At 40.0% G+C, this 19121-nt stretch overlaps 1 protein-coding gene across 2 annotated transcripts in view; it reads right to left on the bottom strand.

Annotated features, from left to right (window-relative positions):
* MAML3 (mastermind like transcriptional coactivator 3) overlaps nucleotides 1-19121 on the bottom strand; it is a 416215-nt gene that overhangs the window by 149856 nt on the left and 247238 nt on the right. The gene's annotated exons all lie outside the window — the stretch shown is intronic.

Genomic DNA, 19121 nt, shown 5'->3' with positions numbered 1-19121 from the left:
TCACACACAAATGGAAATAAAAATACCTTTATGACAAACTTTGTGAAGATGAAATGAGTTCATGTATATAGAGCGTGTAGAACAATGCTTAAGACATTGTAGTCACTAAAAAAAAGGTCGTATTTTGTTTTTGTAACGTCATGTCTAAAGAGATGGAATAATTAATTTGTAAAATGTCTCTCTAAAAATCAAAACAGGATAAAGGATACAAATAAACTCTCCTTTTCCATGAGTGACAACACTGGCACTAAAAAGAAAATTCTGACAATAAAAGCTCACAGGAAAAGAATTCTAAAATCGGTCTTTTTCTATGTACGGGTTTATCCAAATTTCCTTCCTAATCGTATTTATTACCGTTGACATTTTATTACTTAAAATAATCCTGCGTGATCCACAGAAATGGGTGGGCACTCTGCAATGTGCTGTGCTCTTTCTGCACATGGTAATGTCAGAACTAATTATTTCAATCCTATGTTGGTGTGGAAAGCATGGCAAGGGGAAGACAGGTTGGAGGGGGCCTGATTGGTACTTTCCAGTTCTTGCTTCCATAGTGATTTAGTATATGTAAGACAAAATTCTTTAAAAATCCTAATTTTCAATCAGAAAATGAAGGGTGAGTGCTGGCAGGAGAACAGAGACATACGAGTGTATACCATAGTGGGGAACCCTCTTTTTCCCCTCAGCTGACAAGCAAGCCAATTAGATCCACCGAATTGTTGATCTATGTTTTCAAGGACCCAAGGAAGTCAGCTTTCTAAAGGCAATAAAATTTTTGCTTTTAATATGCACTGTCCTTCAGTGAAAATGACAAGGAGGCTGAGGTGACTTTAGAACCCTGGAGACAAGAACTCTTTATCCAGAGACAACGGTGAGGAGACCCAGGAAGCTGAATAAGAACGATGTAAAAAATGTACGCCTGCATTTTTACCAGTGAGCCAAAAAAGACGCTATAAAGTATGACAATCTCAGATATTTCTGAATTGTTTCTCCACGACCAAAATGCCTGCAGACCAGAAAGATATTGGCTCCCATTTGCACAGCCAACCAAATACCAACCCCTACCCCCAATTCCAACAAAAAGCACGTAATACTCATAAAAAAATAAACATGTATCTGGAAGATGGGGGTGGAAGAAGGGGAGAAGGGGAAGAGATAGAAAAGTACTGGAATTTGTTTTGCCCAGTTATTATATTCTAGGAGAATAAAAGTGATTCTGAAGCCACTGCCTTGGCAAGGATAGAAAATGCAGACCAGAATGTCAGATGTGATCTTCAGATGGCTTTCTGGTTTCCATTTCACTCTGTGAGTCTCAATATCGAGGCAAAATTGTATGAAGTTTAAGAGCTTAGGTTTGGATTCAAATAGACTTTGCTTCAGTTCCTAGTTCCAGTACTTACTCTGTGACCTTGAACAGGCTACTTAAACTTTATATGCCTGAGTTTCAAGATCATTTGAAGATGAAATGGTTCGTGTCAAGTGCCTAGCCCAGATTTTGGCACGCAAAGCATTCCATGGATGGTAGCCACAACATGTACCTTCCTTTGGATCAGAGTTTCACAATCTCAGCATCACTGACATTTGGAACTGGATAATTCTTTGTTATGGGGGCTGTCCTGTGCCTTGCAGGATGTTTAAAATGTCTGCTGGGCAATGGTGGGACCAAATCACCCCTAATAATGAACCACTGCTTTGGATCGATCCAAGTTTTAGAAGATAAGAACAACTCCACTCTTTTCCTTGGCATTTATATTTTCAAGTCCCAGCTTTAGAAAATGCATACTCTTATTTTGAAAGCCTAGTAATAAATCACGTAACTATAGTGGTCTCAGCTTCCTCATCTTGAGACAGTATTATATCTAGGTTCACTCTTACTCTGACCCTGAAACGTCTATTCCTATCTCTCTCATTTCGCCAAGAATTTAAAATGGTTTCTCCTATGAGGAAACTTACATAAGGGATACATGTTCAACTGGAAAAATTAGGAAATGCAGATAAGCAAAAAAGAAAGAAGGGGAAAGAAAAGAAATATTTACAATTCTGGCAGTCAGAACTAACTAGGGTTAACGTGACGATGGATGGGTTTTCAGGTAGTTTTTGAATACATAAATGTATGTATATATACAAATAAACACGTGCGTATATACTCACACAATACACACACATAACACACAAGTATTTCTTACATGTCATTTTCGCCAGTCATTAATTCTAACAATCTCCAGACTTACTGCTAGACACTATATATTTTTTCTCATGTACAACTTCCCTCAAGAAGTGGTTCATTTTCCCGTCATTAATTCTAGCAATCTCCAGACCTAGTGCTAGACACTATATGTTTTTTCTCATGTACAACTTTCCTCAAGAAGTGGTTCATCAACTCATGTTTTCAAGCACCATCTGGACATGGATTAACCAGAAACCCACCGCTTTAGTCCTTTATTTCTCCACTGAAAGACATTCTTAATTGAATGCCTGACTGACAGTTAAGCAGAGCAGTGTTAAAACTATCCCCTTTGGTCAACTCTCCCTTTACCGATAACCGACAGCTATACTCGGTTTTTTAAGTTAGAGGTTTGGAAGCAAAATTTGACTCCCCTTTCCCATACATGTCCCGAGTCATGTCCATGGTCACTTCTACCCTTCTCTCACTTTTCCTTTGGCTCTACTTCCCCGGTCACATCAGTCAGGTCCTAATTATTTTGTTCCAGGTGTGCTGTTTCCGAGCCTCTCACCTGCCAATCACTTTGATCAAGATAGTACTCTCCTCTTTTCAGAAACCTACAATGACTACCCATTGCTTCTTGTATCACAGGTTAGATCTTAATAATGAGCTCCGAGGGGCTTCCTCACCGCCTTCAGCTCTCCTCCCAAGGCCTCGTCTTTTGCTGCTCCCCAGCTTGCACTTCTTATTCCTTATCAACTCTTCACAGCCCGCAATCCCCTCGCTCCCCCTTCTGAACAACAGTCCATTAAAAGTAAAGTAAATCAAAGCACAGGGCCGATGTCTTTTAAAAAAGAAGAAAAACTAGAACATTAATAAATTATCCTTCTGCCTATGCTTTAGTTACCAGTTGTAGCTAATTATTTACTATATTAATAAGGTGTGTCTTTTTTACATTATTAATGAATGCTTTATTTATTTATTTTGATTTCAAAAACACATTTGAATTTTCACCACAGTGGATGAAACGCGTGTATGATACGAGGAAGTCAATCTCCCAACATGATTTTCTTGGAGCAGGATTTCTCGTCAAGGCTCACACACCTACTTAATCCAAATGACAGCCAGTTTTCTCAAATAAAAGGTATACCAAAGAATAACCCTTGGATGCGACCACTCTATCACCCTATCGAAAATGAGTAGGAATCTGCACGCTGTTATTATTTAAAAAGTATTTTAAACCCAGCTTTTACTAGAGGATAAACTTCTTAAGGGCAGGGACCATGCCTTTTACATCCTTTCTGATGCTCACAGTAATGGGAATACAGCTTGTGTGCAATTGGTCCTCAATAAGTGTTGCTAGGTGATTCACATTTGAAGGGGAAATGGAAAGAAAAGCCTGAAGGACTGACAGGATTTGCGTGCATGCATCTTGCTGTGAATAATACAAATGTGGAGAGAGACGACTAAGTGGGCAGCATGGGCACTGAGGGCCTCAGCCCCTGAAACATTCAATAATCGGAAGTTATAACGTGACTCATGGCAGCACCCAGGGTGTACGATAGAGAACAGGAATTGGAGGATGTGCTGCAAGAACTTTGGGGGCTGCAGAAGTGAATCACAGCACCAAGCATGAAACGATTTCAGGGAGAAACATTTAGCAGGAGAGACAGCCTGGAGAACAAGGGAAGAAACAATGGCAGAGAAATAGTAAGCGCTTTAATGTGAAAAGGTAAGGGAAAGAATTGTTTTTTTAAAAAAAATTTTAATGTTTGTTTTAGTTTTGAGAGAGAGACACACACAGTGTGAGCTGGGGGCGGGGGTGGGCAGGCAGAGAGAGAGGGAGACACAGAATCCGAAGCAGGCTCCAGGTTCCGAGCTGTCAGCACAGAGCGCGACGCGGGGCTTGAACTCACGAACCGCGAGATCATGACCTGAGCCAAAGTCAGATGCTTAACTGACTGAGCCACCCAGGCGTCCCGGGAAAGAATTCTTAAAGCTGAAGTGAAAACTCATATAACTAACAAGGTTGGGTTTGGTATGAACAAGACAACAGCTCAGATGCTAGGTCCTCTGAAATTTTATTTCCTACCCTAAATGAAAGCGAAAGCTTCTTCACACATGACCGCAGAAATCTACATTAATTGTCTACCATGAGGCATAGCTTTGATATCTGCTCAGGGGCTGCAAAGTAAGAAGAAACAAATTTCTGGGGGTGTTTGGAGTCTATGACTTCCTCCCGCCTGCCCCCCCCAACCACCTTCTCTCTGAATTGGGCACACCCCCCGATCCACATATCCCCCCATGTGGGTCTGCTCATCTTTGCCACTATGTTGTTCCCATTCTAAGCTTCTGTGTGCCAAGACCGCATATAAGTACCTCATGAAATGTCAAAAGCCCTTCATAGTACTTATGGTTCACAGATAGGTCCACAAATTCTTGATGCTCCCTTCAGAGGGCAGAACGAATTCCCCTCCCCTGGAGTGTGAGTGGACTTAATGATTTGCTTCAAATGAACAGAATAACGAAGAAGTGAACGCGTGTGGCTTCAGTACCATGTCATAAAAGGCATTGTGGCTCCTTCCTTGCACTCTCTTAAACCACTCACTCTGGGGAAGCCAGCTGCCATGTCATGAAAACACTCAAGTGGCTCTGTGGGAGAGATCCACATGGTGAAGAACGGAAGCCTCCAGTCAGCAGCTAGGTGAGGGAGCCGCCTGGGAAGCAGACCCTCCAGCCCCAGTCCAGCCTTCAGATGACTGCAGTCCCAGCTGACAACTTGATGCAGCCTCATGAGAGACTTTGAGCCAGAACCACCCACTTACGCTGCCCCTGGATTTCCTCAGACCTGTGTGGGAAAATAAATGCTGTTTTAAGCTGCTAAGTCTGGGGTGTAATTTGTTACATGGTGATAGATAACTAATGCAGTAAATTTTCCAGTAGAACTCTTATTGATTTTGGAGTTAAGTGGTTTTGTTTTAAAGTTGTTATTTAAATTCCAGTTAGTTAACATATAATCTAATGTTGGTTTCAGGTGTAGAATGTAGTAATTCAACATTTACATACAACATCCGGTTCTCAGCGCAATATGATCCTTTTAATAGATGCAGAAAAAGCATCTGATATAGTAAAACATCCATTCATGGTAAAGACCTTCAACAAAACAGGGCTACAGGGAACATACCTCAATATAATAAAGGCCATATATGAAAAACCCACAGCCAATATCATGCTCAATGGGGAAAAAATGAGACCTTTTCCTCTATGGTCAGGAACAAGACAGGATGTCCACTCTCTCCACTGTTATTTAATGTAGTACTGGAAGTCTCTGTCCCCACCCCTCTCTCTTCCTCCCCCACCTGTTCTCTCTCTCTCTCTCTCTCTCTCTCTCTCTCTCTCAAAAATAAATAAATACTTTAAAAAAAATGCTAGAACTGATACAGGAATTCAGTAAAGTGAAGGAATACAAAATCAATGTACAAAAATATGTTGCATTTCTATACACAAATAATGAAGTAGCAGAAAGAGAAATCAAGGAATCGATCCCACTTACAACTGCACCAAAATCCATAAGATACCTAGGAAAAAACCTAACCAAAGAGGTAAAAGATCTGTACTCTGAAAACCATAAAACCCTGATGAAAGAAAATGAAGATGACACAAAGAAATGGAAAGACATTCTACGCTCACGGATTGAAAGAACAAATATTGGAGTTGTTTTAAAAGTTTACTAAACTTCCTGTTTTAAGCTGAATACTCCCAAGAGAGAAAAAAAAAATTAAAGTAATAATATTTTTCATTATTTGGGGAACACTTGTTTACCTGCTCCTAATACATGAAAAGTTTAGATGTTATAAGTGTTCAGTTAAGTTAAATCCTGCCTTTCTTTTTAGCTTCTGATTTTGACAAAGACAAATGATTTTTCTCATATAATGAAGTTCCAAAAACAACTTGGACACTATAAGGCCTTGAAGGGCCTGGAGAACTGGAAGAAGGCAAGGACCAGGGGGAAGTGGCTAGATTTTCCTTCAAGGTGTTTTCTTGTTTAATTTCATTTAACACAATGAACAAAAAGGGTTGGCATTTTCATATTGTATATTAAAATATGACAAATAAGTAATTTTTATTTTAATCAGAGGTAAAGGCAGGAGGAACAATCTTGTCATAGCCAGGATGAAAGAAAACTCTTTTTAGCAGCATTGAAAACTTGCTAATGGTTGGCTTTTCCGAGAGAATATTAAGACACTTTTACTACTTTGCAGCTCCTGTCTCTATAATTTTCATATATATGATGCCGTGTTTCTCCCAGAATTTTTCCATCCTTGTTTGCACAATGCCTAGACATGTTAGGCATATTATATGTCTGTTGAATGCATAAATGGATGGATGGATGGATGAATGAATGAATGAATGAATGAACAAAGGGTGGCTTAGAGGAAAACTGAAGCAGTTATATTCTCCTAGAAATTAAAAAGGTACTGATAGCGTATGATACAACTAATGTTTTAAATTAACTTAACCCCCCCCCCCCACACACAAATAATACACACTATCAGTGGGTCTGATACTATTCTAAATGCTTTATATAATTTAAGATGCAGAATTGTCATAATGACCCTATTACCATCCCCATTTTCTTGATGGGAAACCCAAAGCTCAGAGAAGGTGTGTAAGTTGCCCAAGATTCTGCAGGTAGTGAAGCGGTTAAGTCAGAACATGAATATCTGCCCCGGCTTCAGAGTCCGCTTCTGCACCTCCCCATCAGGGTGGTTCCCTAACTGGTCTCACACTCATACCCGGATGTTTCTCAAGTCCGGAGAAGGTAGGAGCGGTGGGATAGAGTCCTGCAAAGCAAAGAGCTGTGCCTGCTTTGTGCTGTTTTGGGGAATTGGGTTTCTTCACGAGTTGCTCTCACTAGACTACCAATTTAACACTCTGCCAACTGTCCAATTATTCGTGTTCACGTGGAGCTAAGTGGGTTCTTCTCCAGCTGCACACCTTTTTTTTTTCTCTACATAATTAATGAAGCTCATCAAAACCCTCGAAAACAAGCCCAGTGCACCAGCCACTCTCATTGACATGTTAATAGGGGGTCAGGTGCTCCCGACCCCGCCACAGGATGTTTATATGGCGCCAGCGCTGCTCACAAATGTTCTATGTTGACGACAGGATACGTTACTTCTCGCGATCAGCAGCCACATGACATGCAGATGGCTTGAAGCATCTGAAGCCACTAGGCCACACAGATCAGGTGAATTCTAAGGATGATGGCACAAAACCTGCTGTGTGCGGGTCATCCAGAGGAGAGGGTTCGTTGCCACTGGGAAGAGACCTCCCTGGCCAGCAGTGGACAAGGGCAAGCACTAATCTATTCTCTACAGTTTAGGGTTATATAGCTTTTAAAAGATGATGTAAAAAGTCGGAGACTTTGAAATAGCAAAGATATTTTCATGTTGCTTTAGCTCTGGTCCTGAAGATTGCCCTTCTGAATGCAGATTTTGTTGTTGTTGGAGACCTGCCCTCTCCAACATAGTGGCCACTAGCCACACGGGGCTATTGAGCCCTTGAAATATGACTGCTCCAAATTGAGCCGTGCTGTAACTGTAAAGGACACATCCGATTCCAAAGACTTGGTATGAAAAACAAGAATGTAACATATCTCATTCATAATTTTTATATTGATTATACATGGACATAGTAGCATTTTAATATATCAGGTTAAGCAAAAATATATTAAAATTAATTTCACCTGGTTCTTTTTGCCTTTTGTAATGTGAAATTGTTAAATTCCATGGCTTGCATTTGTGGTTTGCATTGTATTTCTGTTGGACGGTGCTGCTTTAGAGTTGGAACACCGACACCTGTCACTGCTCAGAGAGGGGCGCAAGGCCAAACGATCTTCCAGGTTTTTTTTTTCCAGGCTGGTCTGCCACATTAACGAAAATCTTACTAGTAGGTGATAACTGAAACCCGCACTCTCCGTCATGAAGGCTGTCCTACCGCAGACGCGAACAGCCTTCCACAGCCTTCGGTCACCCTTCTGCCCGACAGAGTAACACTCCAGGCCCTGACTAGCCACAGCACGGACACATCACAGCGCCGGTGGCACATGTTACTCAGAGTCTTAGCACACTGACCGGAGGGGCTGACTCTTTGCTCTGCATCTAGCAACTTTTAGGGAATGAGCAGGTGCACCCAGAGCCCTTACCTATGAGTGTGCAGTCTGCGGATAAGAAACTGTGTGCATGGGAGGGTATGAGGGAGGTTGCCATCACACCTGGGGTGCCGTGGGGCTGTGGCTGCAGTCTGCCTGCTCACAAAGGGTGACTTTTTCCTAATTCTCAACAAGGCACCAGTAAAACTTGAGATGGCCTGACATGGACCACTTTCTACACCATTTTGCTTACACCAGCTTTCCCAGCTTCAGCTGGGCACTGAAAGTAATTCTTGCCTTAATAAGCCCATTAATGTCCTTTGTATGAACTGGCTAGAGCCCAGTGCAGAAAAGAAGCTCAAATAAACTTTCGAACATCTCAGAATGCAAAAGCAATTAGAGGATGCAAGTATGTTTATAAACCTCTTCTAGGAAATCATAATATTAATAAATGGGAGTTATCAGTTTAGATACCATCCGGGGTCAATATTTACTGTTCAGTAAATAAAAATGTATAGGTAACCTGCATAATCTCATGAATCATATTAACTAATCATGACAGTGTATTGGAAATCTAACTAACATGAAAGGTATTTTGATTCTTTATGCATTGGGTCAGATGCAAGCCATTTGGTGCCATAAAAAAGATTAATTCCAGAGAAACCTGCTCAGGAACCAAGATATAATACAGTATCTCTGAATAGGAAAATAGGAAAATTTTTTTCCAAGGAGTTTTATAACCTCCAGAAAAGCCGAGCGTTGCTATAAATAGTTAATGAAGGATGACATAATATGTTTTAAAACTTATTAGAGGAATTCTGTTCCTCTAATATACTTGCATAGTGACTCTCTTTAGAGAGTGCTCCCTTTAATAGATATGATGTGACCAAATAAATCCTCAATATAGAAATATTAAGCAAAAGGAACATATGATAGTCTGTTACTACTCTAAATAAAGAAAACAAACATTTTCATAGTAATATGGATGTATTGAAAACTAAAAGCTTGCAAAAACAAAAAGTCCAACTATAAAACACAGGAGTAGCTATTTGAGGCTCAATTTAACACAAACTTTAAAAAAATTGCCATGAGCTTGCTTCACACCTTTTGTGAAGTGTGGAACAAGTATCTCAGCAAATGAGAAATACATATCAGAAGACTAAGGTAAATAATTACTAAGATTTGATATTTAGATTTATATATGACTTAATCGTCATCTTTCAGAAACTATTATACTACCCTAATATTTAATCTCATGATCATAAATATTTGATTCATTTCCCTTTCATCTTATCATATATTCAATCACCAAGTTCTGTTGCTTCTTTCCTTTAAATGCTGCGGTGCCTGTTTTCCCATAAATTGTAAAGGACACATCCAGATAGAGATTCTTACTATCTCCAACTTGAAATGGTAGAAAGTCCCATACATTTTACCTCACTATTCCCCAACATAAACCTCTCTCTCCAGCCTGGCTATAGTCTGCATTGCCCACATAAGGAACAACCCTTTGCTCGAAGCAGAATGCCTTTCCACTCACTCACCATCTGATCTAACTCCTGGTCATTCTTGGTCCACTCAAAGCTTATCTCCCCTTGGAAGCTGCTCTTTTCTACTCCAGACTGTACTGACCCTCGCCTTCCCTCTGCCCATAATCCCTAATAGAGAATTTAGTAAGGTGGCACTTACCCACTTGCTGCCTTGTATTGACTTAACCTGTGTGTCTCCTTACCTCCCTGACCAAGTGCACATTGTGGGACACTGTAGATGATATTATTCTGGTATCTCTTTTTAGTCCACAACATTTAGAATTTTAGAAGTGAATATACACAGGAGAGTATGCTTGGTTGATTTCACAATTTTCCACACTTGCGACAGACCCTTAGCCCAACAGACTCTTGCCAGGGAAAAAACAAAGCCGGACCTCCTCTCTTATGTGTGAATGCACTGGATATCCATTGGGAGGCACTGGGCAGTAGGGGCTCTTGTACAGCGAATGACCTTGAAAGGAAGGGAATCTCAAACTCAGAAAACAGAATGAAAACAGGCCTCCAGCACCACCTCAAAGCTCAGGAACACCTGGGAAGTGTGCCTGAATTCCATCCTTGATCTAACAGTGTCAGAATATGGAACAGAAGAGTCGTGGCTCTCCCGATGTGTCTACAAGCAGTCTTGCCCAAGGAGGATGTCCCCACCAAAGAAGACTTAAGTAAGCCTTGTGCTTCCTCTAATGTGTGAACTTCCATTCCAAGACAGTCTCTCTTCCTACAGATCCTGAGGGAAGCAGGTCAGCTCACACAAGGCCACACCCTCAGTTGGTCCTGAAACAGAGGAATGGACAGCCAACACTCTCTTGGACAGATGAGGGAAATTCCATCCTTCACCCAGGTGGGAATGGGTGGGTGGCAAACAGTGGAGGATGGACTGCTTTGTCCTATTAAGAAAATCAACAGGAGTAATTCTATGATTTACAAAACATAGCTAGAATCCACAAGATTTGATCTCTTAAAATCTCACTCTATCCTAAGAAAAAGAAATCCATTAAGTGCAAAGTAACCTAATTTTCCCATCTTACTTGAAATGATACAGGCTTAGACCCTACAAAATTTATAGTTCCAAGGCAATAACTGCCATATACAAATATCGAGTGTGAAATAAACAAGTTGTTTTAATTGCAGATTGAGTTATCTCATGTACAATTTCTCCATTAGAAAAGGGTAGTGGTGGTGGGTTTCTTATTAAAATGCACACTCCCAGGCCCCACCCCAGACCTACTGACTCTGAGTCTTTGGCAACAGAATCTGATTACCAGCATCTTGAACAATTTCCCCAGGTGATTCTCAGGCCCACAAAAGCTTTGGAACCACTGACTGTTGGGGTGTAAGCGCTCTCGTTAAGCAAGAATATTCTTGTCCCATGAAGCCTTTAAGGGGTATTCTCATAAGGCACTAATTCTTGCACAAAACTATTACATAACAAATTCCTAAAACTTTTTCTTTTCTGCTATTTACTCTTCGCCTCATATTTCTAAGACTCTGACAGAATATCAATCAGGATTTTCAAAATATGCCAGTGTGTTTATGGAAATTACTTATTACACCCATCAATACGAACACTTCATTTATTTTCTGGATTTTTGTAGCACTTCTGCCCACTGGTTTCCCCTCAGCCGGGAGGCCGTGGATTCAGTCAGTGATGAGTGTTCTGTCAATATTTTACCTTGCATCTGAGTTGCTGGATACTATTGGCTTTGTCAGGGTCATGGAACCTAAATTGTTTTTATAGTCCTTGAAGTAAGTCAATATTTTCAAGATTCTAAAAACTATTCAATGGTTATAATCACGAGATCTTATTCTAAAGAAGCACGACGATCATGTTGACACTGCTGTCCTTTTGAAGGCATGTATTTGACATATGTAAATTTTATGGTAAGGGAGCACTTTAGGTTTTATGAAACCAGCTCTATTAAAGCCCCAAATGTTAGAAGCAATAATGTGAAATTTGCTGTAAAACATAAATTTTCATATTAGACAATATTCGATATTCAGATAGAAAAATGCTGGAAGCCACTGAGGGAGCCTCTGGTAGGCTGAACACTCACATTTATCTTGGCTTCCTCCAATGCCTCATTACAACGAAAATAAAGGGATAAAAATGATTAAACATTCAAGAACAAAGAGGATGGGAGATAGCAACAGCAATTGAGGGGTATCAACAAAATTTTGGAAGATGAAAATCAGATGGCTGAGTGGTAAACAATTAGCAGCTTAGAGAAGGCTAAATCTAAGCCTGCGCGTAGGGGAAGCCAAAAATAAAGCAAGATGATTCAAGCCAAAGAATGCTATAAATTCTCAGAAATTAGAAGGACCTCTAAATACCAGGGTGGGAGGTGGGGCTCACACAAAAGTAAAATTGGTTTAAGTCCTGTATAATTAAGAGGTCGACCAGATAAACTCCCCCACACTGAAAGTAGGAAGGTACACTACTGAGAGAAAGATTAAGCCACAAGTCTTTGGAATCCTGGATCCCAGCCCTAGCTGAGGGTGAACTGAGGAGCCATACAAAGACAGGGAGTTGATTGAAAATCTACATAATATTTAGTGAGATGCCCCTCACCATCGCCTCCACCTACCAACTCCCTTCCTCTGCTCAGTTCTAAAAAGCCAGCCTCCAGATTTACAAATTTCAGTAGTGAGGTTGAAGGAATCTTTTCTGACTGGCCATAGTGGGTAAAAATCTACAGACACTGACCCAGTGAAATGGCTGGGTCCTAGCCCGATCCATCTATAGCAAAGTCCCACATATGACAAGCCCTGTCTGAGCACACAGAGCAACTAATTAGCTATATTGTGCCTCATTCTTAAAATAATTAGACATTTGAGAAAAGCTTCTAACATGAAAGAAAGAAAAATCAAATGAACATATGGGTAAAGGGTGCTTGGGAGAAACCGAGACAAAGCAGAGATTAAGAGAAAATGTAATTTAATTTAAATGGTAATATCCTCATATCAAAAAGGGTAAATGAGAGAACAAGAAAGAACTTATGGAACTTTGAAATGTGATAAATAAAATAAAATATTTAATTTTAGAGTTGGAGGATAAGGTTAAGGAAACCATATAAAACATAGAACAAAAGGTCAAAGATATGGAAAATTGAAAAGATAGGAAAATTAGAGAAGAATCCAGGAGGTCCAATACATGATGAGGAAAAGTTCCAGGAAGTTAGAAACGGAGAAAAAGGAAGGCAGAAATAATCAAAGAAATAATACAAGAACACATCCTAAGAACATTTTTTCCAGATTTCTTAAGAAAAAGTTCATAGTACCAGACACAGTGAATGAAAAATGGCTACGTTAAGCAATATCGTTATGAAATTTCAGGAATACAGAGAAGATCTGGAAAGCTCTCAGAGTGGGGGAAAAAAAAAGCATTACATACATAGAATGGGGGATCCAAATTTCACTAGATTTTCAACAGTATGAAAGCCACAGGATCTTGAAGAAATGTCTCTGAAATTCTGACCAAAATGTTTCTAAAGTATAATGCTACAACTGGCAAGCTGTTCGTAAAATGTGAGGATAAAGTTATTTTCAAAAATAGTTTTCACGAAAACAATCTCTTGAGTGCCCTTTCTTAAGAAGTTCTGAGGATGTGCTCCAGCAATTTGAAAGACTAAGCCAAGAAAGACATAGAGGGATCAAGAAAAGAGGTAATGTGACTCAGAGAGGGGTGAAACATTCCAGGAATAATGGTGAGGGGCAGTGACAGTACTTCAGTTAAGTAACAGACCAAGAAAACTGTAGACAGAAGAAGCCTGGAGCAAGAGGGTATAAACCTTCAGGAGAGGCACTGAAGGAAAGAAAGAGCAATCGAGGAAGAGAAAGAGAAGAGAGAAGGGAGAGGGAAAAATTGGAAAGAAAATATAAGAAAAATAGATTGATATTTGATCATACCTCAAGTTTTACAGAGTCAGACAAGTTTGAGGATGGATTGAAGGTAGCTGTAAGGAAAACACCAATTAAAAAAAAAGAGGTCATTATTAACTCCAGGGAAAACAAAAAGTTGTACAAGAAAGGAAATAGAATTGTAATATGCTACCTAATGAAATTGTAATGTGCAATGCAAAAATAACTCATGTAAATACGCACTACTTTAAAATCGTAATTTGTGCTATAACTAGTTATATTGAGAGTTTGGGGAAAAGAAAAAGAGACTCTGTGTGTGGCGAGGGGGTTTATGTTTGTTTGTAAGGAGGTGGTATAAGCAGGTTAAATCCTCATCTTCTATAGAGCCAACTAATTGAAAAATTGAGAAACAGCAGTTGATGGAGATGAGTAAGATTGAAAACAGCTTAAGAATGGAGGGGATGAAGCAGTGCACTCCTGCTTCTCCCCAGAAGCCTTGCAATACTATTTGACTTTCGAAACTGTGTCATGTATTATTTGGATAAAATAAACAACGTATTTTGAGGAAACTAAACAAAGGGGCTCCAGGTTTTTAAAGATAAGGAAAATGCATTTCCAAAGAGATTTCCAAGATGGCTGTGAATACTAGAGGTCTGTGCTTTTTATGTAGATTTTATGGCTAAAAAGCTCATAATACTATATCTCACATGGTACCCAGCAAATTTTGGCAACATAAAATTGAAAGGGAAAAACATTCTACAAAATCTGAGCACACATTTTCTCACTGTGACATCCACAGCCACACACGGCAAAGGCCGTGTAAAGAACAAAGTAGCACAGTAGTCTATGATTTATCTAGTCCTAGGATAGTAACTACTAAAAATTAACATCACATTTTGGAAATTAATCACTTTCCACAGTTCCATGGAGGAATTAGTTTTGGCCTTTGGGTATCCCTGGAAGCTTCCTTGACCAGGAGGCAGTCTCTTGCTTCTGGTTTACTTCTTTCAAAGCTGCTCCACTGTTTTTTGTTCGTCAGACGCAGAGACTGAGTTTGCTGTCCCAGCAAACTCATTGTTGTTCTGTTGGTTCAAGATAACCACCTCCTATCATAGGATTCTTTTCAGACCTGTCTTTCCAGTTCTTCTATTTGATCTCAAAAACAGCTCTGTGTTATTTTTACTAATGCTCTCTCCACTGGAGCTGATAATCAAGTAAACACAGTTTGGGCTTGAACTTTGATAATTGCCATGTTTAATGATTTATTAAACATCATTAGGTTGAAGACACAGTGCTAGGTACCATGAGAAACAGCGAAAACAGAGAGACAGACACGCACAGAGAAAGAGAGAGAAGCAGAGACAGAGGGAGGGAGAGAGAAAGAGTGAGAGTGAGAGAAAGAAAGATCTTGCCTTTGAGAAATGAGATTAGGAAAAGATAATAGATAGACATGAACAAAGTAAGTTCTGGTTTTTTCAACCCAGAAACACATGCTTTAAAAATTAGAGAGCAATCCAGAAGGTCCAATATATGACGAACACAGATTCCAGAAAGTAAAAAAAAAAAAAAAAAAAAAAAAGGAAAAGGAGAAACGATCAAAGAAATAACAGAAGAACATAACCCAGAGAAGATTCTAAAGCTTGTAATGGTGGAAATTTTATTGATACTTTCAATGTCACTGTTTTAGTTGAAATTTTATGGGAATTAAAAAAAAGAGTAAAAAGAGGATGCAGAAAGAAAAAGGAAAAGAGAGTGAGTGTGGGGAGCGGGTTTTAGAGCCATCTCTAGAAGTGGGGATTCACAACGAATATATGTAAATGAATAGAAAATAATGGTATCACTTCAATCCAACTGGCAAAATAGATAAATGAGGATTTTTAAAACAGAATCAGTGAAGGGGCGCCTCGGTTGAGCATCCGACTTCAGCTCAGGTCATGATCTCGTGGTCTGTGAGTTCAAGCCCCTTGTCAGGCTCTGTGCTGACAGCTCAGAGCCTGGAGCCTGCTTCGGATTCTGTGTCTCCCTCTCTCTCTGCCCCTCCCCCGCTCATGCTCTGTCTGTCTCTCTCTCTCTCTCTCTGTCAAAAATAAATGAACATTAAAAAAATTAAAAAAAAAAGAATTAGTGAAGCATAAACCTTTTTAAAATAGGGGATCTCCTTTGCTTAAAAAGTATTTTTCCTGATGACAGAATTAACATACACGTATGGTAGACAGTTTAGAAAACTCAGTTAAGTATAAAGAGGAAGATAATAATCGCTTATAATTTTACCAACCCCAAATACCACTCCTAATATTTCAGCTATTCAATATTTCTCTATACATATTGAAAAACACAATCTGGATTGTAACATACAAGCTATCGTATGATCTGATTATTTCACTCATCTTATGAGCATTTCCATGTGATTAATCACTCATTAATATCCTGATTTTCAGGTACGTTATTTATTTTTCCACAATATTTATTTTGGTCCCCATTTTTCACTATCATAAGTTAACATCATGAGCATAATCTTTGTACATAAATCTTTGTTTAATTTTCTAATTGTAAGGGGTAATATATGAATTCTGAGTAGCAGAATTACTAAATAAAACATACTTGGAATTTTTAAAGAAGCTTTTTTGTTCCTAGTTTTTGCTTCCCTCTTTTAAAAAAAATATCCAGGTGAGTGAATTTCTATTCATTTCTGAAAGAAACGGCATTTTCTGTAAATATCCCAAGTAAGTAAACATCTGTATAAGATAATTACCTTAAAATAAATGTTTTAGTATTATTGGCTTTGATTTTCCAGTCACTCATTAAAACTAAGTGTTGATCGTGGTCCTTGTGGCCAACAAACAGTAAAGTGAATTTTCACTAGCAACAGCAGAAAACAAATTTGAACTACACCTATGTATAATTATATTTTATATCATGCCTGTAATTTGAGCTCATATTTGTGCAATGTACTTGCATATAGTGTAATTAACTATTCTGAGAGCTATGTAAATACTGCTCCACAATCAGGTAAAAGCATGAAATAAATGGTATGTTTGCAGAAAGATATTCACATGTTTATATATGTATTTTGAAGCTTGTTTCAAACAGTGGTGAGTTAATATTTCATTAAAAAGTGTGCTTTTTGCTTGATGGTTCTTTTTGAGGTTAAGAAGTGATTATTCTAATGAGGCCTCAAACAGGCGGATTCTGTCTACCCTGAAAGTACCTCATGAGATGGAAGGAAAAGAGGAGGAGCCCACAGATTTAATCCAGAAAACCATCACTTTTGTTTCTACACTTGACTGAGTCCTTTCAAAGCATGACCTCTGTGGCTCAAGGCTTCAGTTACTCACAGTTAGGCAAGCAAAAGGACCTGAAATAAGTACCTTTAAAATCTGTGTTCCAGCAAAGACAAGAACTTCGTCCCAAGTTAGCAAATTTCAAGACATTTAATGAGGGTGGGAAGTGAGGATGGGTTCACACGGCACCCACGTGTCTGCAGAGCCTGTGAGGTGGAATTAATCATCCTAGGTCTGGCTCGGAGGAAATACCTTTCTGTAGCTCCCGTAAAAACAGCAAGTGTAGGAGCACAATTCGTATTAAGATTAACAACAGACCATTCTGACAGCCTGTGATCTCATAAATGTCTGACGTGTCCGGGCTACAACAAACATCCCTGTACGTTGCCTACATTTTTACCTCCTACAGAACCTAATATTGAAGTGTATAAAATGTTGCATTTTCCAACGGCATTTTTTTTTTTTAATGAGCCCAAGATAAAACATAAAAGCTCCCATTTCAATGGTGTTTTTCTACCAGCTGCTGATTACAGTTGGTGGAAACCAAACCATCTTTCTATTCCTCCAGACAGAATTTCTTTGGAGCTGGCCGGCATGTGCAGACAAGAAACCACCGTGAGGTTTTGGGGTTGGAAGGCTGTGAAGGACAAGAATCGAGCCACAGAGCTCAGGCCTGTCTCTGCAGGCCAGCACGGGCTCCTCCTGTGCAGCCTCCACCGAGCTCAGGGAAGGCGGGTGTGGGGCGGGATGGCCTTACTGGGACATGCAAGATGCCAACAGCCCCTAGTGATGCGAGATCTGCCTGCAGTACTTCCCAGTGCTAGAATGTGTCCAATTGTGGACACACATCCAAGCACTAGTTAGAACCTGTTTGCAGAGGAGAGCCCTTAAAGCAAAGACTCTTGTGCAAAATCCTCAACTACGAGGCAAATGTCACCATCCTAAGAGGACTGAGGCACAAAATAGCAATTGGTAGTGAAATGATGGCTCCAGTGAGTTCACCCATGTTGGAGGAAAGTCAGTAGATCAGTGCATTTCTCCAATCCCTTATTCCTTCAAGGAAGATAAGGTTTGTTTAAGGAGCTTTGGCTACATGGGGCACCTGGGTGGCTCAACTGGTGGTGCGTCCGACTTCGGCTCAGGTCATGATCTCTCAGTTCGTGGGTTCGAGCCCCGCATCAGGCTCTGTGCTGACTGCTTGCTCAGAGCCTGGAGGCTGCTTCGGATTCTGTGTCTCCTTCTCTCTCTGCCCCTCCCCTGCTCACGCTCTGTCTCTCAAGAATAAATAAATGTTAAAAAAAAAAAAAAAAAAAAAAAAAAAAAAGGAACTTTGGCTGCTTGCTATACTGGTCAGGATGACGGGAGTGAATGCTTGTCAATGAGGACTCACACTCCCCAACTGACTGCCACTCATTTTTACCACAGACCACTGAGAGCCCTACACCCCTAAACCAGAATGTCATAAAGAAAGACAGTGGGAAAAGAGGAAAATTTATTTTGATCGGGTACCGGGCACTAAGATATATATTCACCATCAAATTTTCCTGAATTAGAGCTGAACCGGAGAGGTTTTATTGCACTCCCAGGTCACGAGGTTGAAACAGCTTCTAACTGTGCTAGTTCAGCAACAAATGTTTAAATGCTGAATGGTCCTACAAAAATCTATCCTCCACTTCCCTTTGAAAATACAGAAAGCTCTCCCACCTTGAAACGTCAAGAGTCCACATTTCCATTATTCGCCATTCAGTAAGACAGGTGAACATGGTTTAGGGCCTTATAAAGCTGATGCAGAGACCCCTAAGTGCTCTGGCCTTGCCACCAACCAGAGTCTAGGACTATTTGACCCGGGAGAGATGCCACAGAAGAATCAGCATGGTTTGCCCTGCGACCTCTATGGCCTGCCTCTCTCTCTCTCTCTCTCTCTCAGTGAGAACTTCACCTGATTTCTGGTTTCTTCTCTGCCGGCCGGAATGAAAGAAGTTTGACTCCTAGGCATCCAAACACAGGAAAAGTCTCCCGTACCAACCTTTCCCATCTCTTAGGAGAAAAGAAACAACAACAGCAACAACAAAAACACCCCAAACCCGGCAACCACAGGAGGTGGTACAGGAAGGATTCTG

The sequence above is a fragment of the Leopardus geoffroyi genome, chromosome B1 (genome assembly GCF_018350155.1).
Source record: "Leopardus geoffroyi isolate Oge1 chromosome B1, O.geoffroyi_Oge1_pat1.0, whole genome shotgun sequence".
Lineage (NCBI taxonomy): Eukaryota > Metazoa > Chordata > Mammalia > Carnivora > Felidae > Leopardus > Leopardus geoffroyi.
This window is presented reverse-complemented; position numbering and strand designations above follow the sequence as displayed.